Source organism: Sapajus apella, unplaced genomic scaffold (assembly GCF_009761245.1).
Source record: "Sapajus apella isolate SASKATOON/1434 unplaced genomic scaffold, GSC_monkey_1.0 scaffold146, whole genome shotgun sequence".
Taxonomy (NCBI): Eukaryota; Metazoa; Chordata; class Mammalia; order Primates; family Cebidae; genus Sapajus; species Sapajus apella.
In genome coordinates, this window is record NW_022437086.1 from 1,626,915 (window position 1) to 1,632,914 (window position 6,000).

Here is a 6,000-nt window from a genome sequence, read left to right on the forward strand (position 1 = left end):
ATGGGAGGCATGTGCTGGGTATGGAGAGGCCAACTTGAGAAGGATTTCAGCATTCAGAGGCCACCGGGAGGCAGTAACTGGGCCTAGAGAGGCTGACTTGAGGAAGTTTTGTGCCTGGAGACGCCGTCCCGGGACCAAAGCTGCAGCTGGAGATGCCATTGTGAGTCATAAGTTTTGCACAGAGATGCCCGTATGAGGCAGGACCTGGGCCTATCCAGGCTTCCAGGGAACAGGCAGCCCCCTAGCCAGGGAAGTTCCCATGAGGCAAAATCTTCATCTGGAAAGACACCCGTGAGGCCTGATCTTGGCCTAAAGAGGCCATGGGGTGGCAGGAACTGGGCGAATAGAGGCTGCTGAAAGGCAGGAGCTTGGCTTGGTGGGGTCATGGTGAGGCAGATGCTGGACGTGAAGAGTCTGCTGTGAGGCAGAGGTCAGCCCTGCAGAGGCAGATGGGAGCCAGGGGCTGGGGCTGCAGAGGCTGCCAGCATGCAGTAGCTTTGCCTACGGAGGCTGCAACAGGCATAAGCTGGGCCTAAAGAGCTCAGTGTGAGGCAAGTGCTAAGCCTGGAGTTGCCAACTTGAGGAAGATTCCAGCCAGGAGAGCCTGTTCATGGGCAGGACCTGGGCCTGTCGAGGCTGCTGAAAGGCAGGAGCTTGGCCTGGCGGCGCTGCAGTGAGATAGATGCTGGGCCTGGAGAGTCTGCTGTGAGGCAGAGTTGGGGCCTGTAGAGGCCGATGGGAGGCAGGAGTTGGACCTGGAATGGCAGACTTGAGAAAGTTGTCAGTCTGGAGAAGCCACCGAGATGCAGGAACTGGGCCTGAAGAGGCCGCCAAGAGGCATCAGCTGTGCCTAAAGAGGCCAGTGGGAGGCAGGAGCTGTGCCCAAAGTGGCTGACTTCAGGACGTTTTGGGCCTGGACAGCCTGTCAGCGGACAGGAGCTGGGCCTGGAGAGGCCACTGTGAGTTGGGCCTAATGAGGTTAGCGTGAGGCAGCACCTGGGCCTGTCGAGGCTGCCAGGAGGCAGGTAAAAAGTTGTTCAGGGAAGACCTCCGTGAGGCAAAGCTGGGCCTGGAGAGGCCACAGGGAGGCAGGAGCTGGGCCTGGAGAGGCCACTGTCACTCAGGAGCTGGGCCTGTTCAAGTCATTGAGAGGCTGAAGGTGGGCTTGCAGAGCTTGACTTGAGGCAGTTTTGGGCCTAAAAATGTCACCAGGAGCTAGGCACGAGCTGAGCTGAAAGAGGTTGTTGTGAGGCACATGCTGGGCCTCTAGGCACAGCTGGGAGGAAGATCTGGGGCTGGAGAGGCCGACTTGTGGATACTTTGGGCCCGGATAGGCCACCCAGAGGCAGGAGCTGGAACTACAGAGGCCATTGTAAGGGAAGAGCTGGGCCTGTGAAGGCTGCCATGAGGCAGTAGTTGGGCCTCAAGAGGCCACTGTAAAACAGGAGCTGGGTCTTGGAAGATGGCCGTGAAACAAAAGCTGGCCCTTGGGAGGCAGATGAGAGGCAGGGGCTGGGCCTGGTGAGGTTGACTTGAGAAAGTTCTGGGCCTGGAGAGAAGGCTCGGAGGCAGGAGCTGGGCCTAAAGAGGCCATTATAATGATAAACCTGGGCCTGTGGGGGCTGCTGTGAGGCAGTAGCCTCAACTGGAAAGACTACCATGAGGTAGGGTATGCACCTCAATAGGCCATTGCGAGTCATGAGCTTGGTCTGTAGAGGCCGACATGAAAAAAGTTCTGGGCCTGGAGAGGCTGCCGGGAGGCAGGAACAGAGCCAAAAGATTCAAGCACATTACATTTATTGGGCACTTTATTTCCATTATTACATTGTAATAGATAATGAAATAATTACAGAACTCATCGTAATTTAGAATTAGTATACGTTAAGCTTGTTTTCCTGTGACTAGATGGTCCCATCTGAGTGTGATAGGAGAAAGTGACACATCATCAGGCATTATTCTCACAGGGTCCATGCAACCTTCATCCCTGGCATGCATGGTTCACAGTAGGGTTTGTTCTCCTAAGAGAATCTAATGCTGCTGCTGATCTGAGAGAAGGCAGAGCTCAGGCGGGAATGTGAAGCTTCCCTCACTGGACATCACTCACCTCCTGCTGTGTGGCTCCTTACAGCTCCATGGCTCAGGGTTTAGGGACCTCTGCTCAAGTGCATCCAAAAGGACCCTTTCCACACCAGCCATTATAGCGGTCAAGTGCAGCAACCACTTAGCTCCCAGAGCATGGGCCTCAGCTGGCATTTCATCACAAGCAACAGTAAGTGGTAGCTTGAGTCATGATAAGGTCACTCCCTGAAATCACCAGCATCCCATTTCCCATAGGCAAGGAGCTCAGCACTGCCCCTTGGATAACCAAACCTGTGCCCAAATCCCATCTGCGTGGGTCTATCTCCTGGGACCCTTCCTAGCATCAACTCTGTATTAGAGTGCAATCAGGAGACATAAACCACTCAAAAGTTTAAAGTGGTAAAATTTAATATAGAGAATTATTCATTATAACAGGGGAACAGCATAATGAGAGATCAGCTAGCAAAAAGTTAAAGGGAACTCTAGAGAATACAGGACTGGCCAAGGCCAGGCATGGTGGCTCATGCTTGAAATTCCAGCAACTTAACAGGCCAGTACAGGAGGATTGCTTGAGGCCAGGAGCTAGAGACCTGCCTGGGCAGCATAGCAAGACCCTGTCTATATCCGCAAAAAGAAAAAACTTAGCTGGGTGTGGAGGTGCACACTTGTGGTCCCAGCTACTCAGGAAGCTGAAGAGGGAGGGTAGTTTGAGCCTGGGACGTCAAGGCTGCAGTGAGTCATGATTATGCCACTACAGTCAAGCCTGGGTGACAGAGCAAGACCCTGTCTCAAAGAACAAAATAACAAAGACAACCATTTACAGACAGAAAAATAAAGCTAATAAGCTATGGAAAGGTGTTGAAATGTGACAAATAAAGCAATATGAGGTCTTCTATCTATTTAAAATAATAAAATAATTAAAGTATAATATGATGTCCTGGGAAAGGTACAGTGAAATGGGCACTTTCTTATACTATGTGGGGTGTTTAAATTGTATATCATCCTTCCAAGGTAAAGCTCGGCAATTTTTTTAAGTAATAGAGACAGTGTCTCACCATACTGCTGGCCTCAAGCAATCCTCCTGCCTTAGCCTCCCTCCTTAGCCTTAGTGCTGGGATTATAGCTGGGAGGCACCCAAAACCTTGTCAATTTATATCAGGGGCAATGAGAATGACCATTCACCATAACTCACAGTAATCTCACTTCTGGAAATACCTTGGGAGACAATTCAATCTAAACCAAAGGTCAACTGCACAAACAGTGAAAATCTGGGAGTAATTTAAGACAGGTTAAGTGAAATAAATAGTTATAAGAAATTGAACTATGGTATTTATAGGCCCCTGGTAAAAGATCAGTTAATGTTAGCTGCTAGTTTTTTGTTGTTTTGAGACAGGGTCTCACTCTGCCACCCAGGTTGGAGTGCAGAGGCCTCATTATGACTCACTGCAGTCTCAGCCTCCCTGGATTCAAGTAGCTGGGGCTACAGGCACATGCCACCACACTAGGCTAATTCATGTAGTTTTCCATTGGGATAGTGACTCTCTTTGTCATTGAGGCCTGTCTCAGACTCGGCCTCAGGCCATCCTCCTGCCTCAGCCACCCAAAGTGTTGTGACTACCGGTGTGAGCCACCACACCTGGCCAGCTGCTTTTCTTATTATTATTCCACTCAATTAATTATTTGGCCTTAAAACTATCATTTTCAAGGCTATGGAACAATATGTGTTCTCCAGCATAATTGTAAAAACATCTACAGTCATCCCTCAGTATAAAGAGAGGATTACTTCCAGATCCCCATCTCTGCATATACCAAATTCATGCATACTCACATTTCACAGTCAGGCCTCTGGAACCCACGGGCTGGAAAAGTCGAAATATTGATGGGCATAATGGCAAACACCTACAGTCTCAGCCATTTGGGAAGCTGAAGTGGGAGGATCACTTGAACCTGGGAGGTCATGGCTGCATTCAGCTGTGATAGCACCACTGCATTCTAGCATGGACAATACAGCAAGACTCTGTCTCAGAAAAAAAAAAGAAAAAAAGAAAACAACAGGTTAGAAATTGTAATGAGGGCTGTTGGGGAAAATTCCATATAAGCAAAGTATAAATTAATGAAGCAAATGGTGATAAATTAGTACAACTCACTTTCTGGAGTTTCTGGTAATAAAGGTAAGAAAAATGCAAAACACAGAGACAGAGCATAAAAAAAGAAATAAGGGAAGCATTCTACATGTACAGTAGGATGACCCTGGCCATGTTTGTGTAGCAGCAGTGTGTCACGATGTGACAGACTTGGAGAGAAGTTAACCATGAGTAAGTTGATAAAAATGATCAGAGGAACAAAATACTGATAGTGATAGTTAAGTAAACCACCAAGAATCTCCCTAACTGATGTCAGAAAAGTGGGAATATTACAGTGTGTATTGAAGTTCCTGTACAACATTGTTTATTTGCCTTTTGTTTGTAAAAAACATATCTACTAAAAGTTCTTCTTGCTGTCAAAAGAATATGTGGGAATAAATCATTAGAATTTATTTTTCTGTTTTTTAATCTTCCTGCCATCATCCCACAGCCTTACTTTAGAAATGTTTATTTTTTTTAGAAAATTGGACAAGTGTTCATTGTGGTGGATCATATCTCTAGGATGGGAGGTGGGGGTAGAAGGGTCACTTGAGGCCAGCAGTTTGACACCAGCCTGACCAACAAAGTGGGACCCCATGTCTATAAAAAAATTTTAAAAATTAACCAGGTGTCATCACGTATACCTATAGTCCCAGCTACTCAGGAGGCTGAGGCAGGAGAATCCTCAGCCTAGGGTTTCAAGCCTGCAGTGAGCTGTGATTGCACCACTATTCTCCAGCCAAGGTGACAGAGCGAGACCCCATCTCCTAAAACAAAAAAGAAAGAAAATAGATCAAGTAACAAGTTATATGTGGCTTACTCTGAATATTTCCAAATGGGAAGTTCTAAAGCTTTTGGGGTCTAGCATCCCTTTACATTTTTTAATTTTATATAAGATCTCTAAGACATTTTCTTTATATAAATAATTAAAGTTAAAAAATAAGAAAAAAAATTAAAAATATTTCATTACATATTAATAAAACCATTAAATGTTGATATAATACAAAATTTTAAAAATATTCATTATACATTACATATTAACTACATATTTTATATTATACATTACATATTATGTACATATACATTATGTATTATACATTACATATTAATTACATATACATTACATATTAATAACAAAATTAGCTGGGCGAGGTGGCTCATGCCTATGATCCCAGCATTTTGGGAGGCCGAGATGAGTAGATCACCTGAGGTCAGGAGATCGAGACTAGCCCTCCAACATGGTGAAACCCTGTCTCTACTAAAAATATAAAATTAGCCAGGGGTGGTCGCAGGCACCTGTAACAGCAGCTATTCGGGAGGCTGAGACAGAAGAATTGCTTAAACCTCAGAGGCGGAGGTTGCAGTGAGCCAAGATAATGCCATTGCACTCCAGCCTGGGTAACAAGAGTGAAACCCCATCTTAAATAATAATAAATCCATTACATCTTGATACAAGTAACACTTTTTTTTTTTTTTTGAGACACAGTCTCACTCTTTCAGAGAGGCTAGAGTGAAGCAATGCAATCTCAGCTCACTGCAAACACTGCCCCACGGGTTCAAAGGATTCCCCTGCCTCAGACTCTGAAGTAGCTTGGATTACAGGCACCCATCACCATGCCCAGCTAATTTTTGTGTATTTTTAGTAGAGATGGGGTTTTGCATGTTGGCAAAACTGCTCTCAAACCCCTGACCTCAGGTAATCCACTCACCTTGTTCTCCCAAAGTGTTGGGATTGCAGGCATAAGCCACCGCGTCCAGCCCAGAACCCTCCTGCAGTTCCCATCTCAGAGTAAAAGCC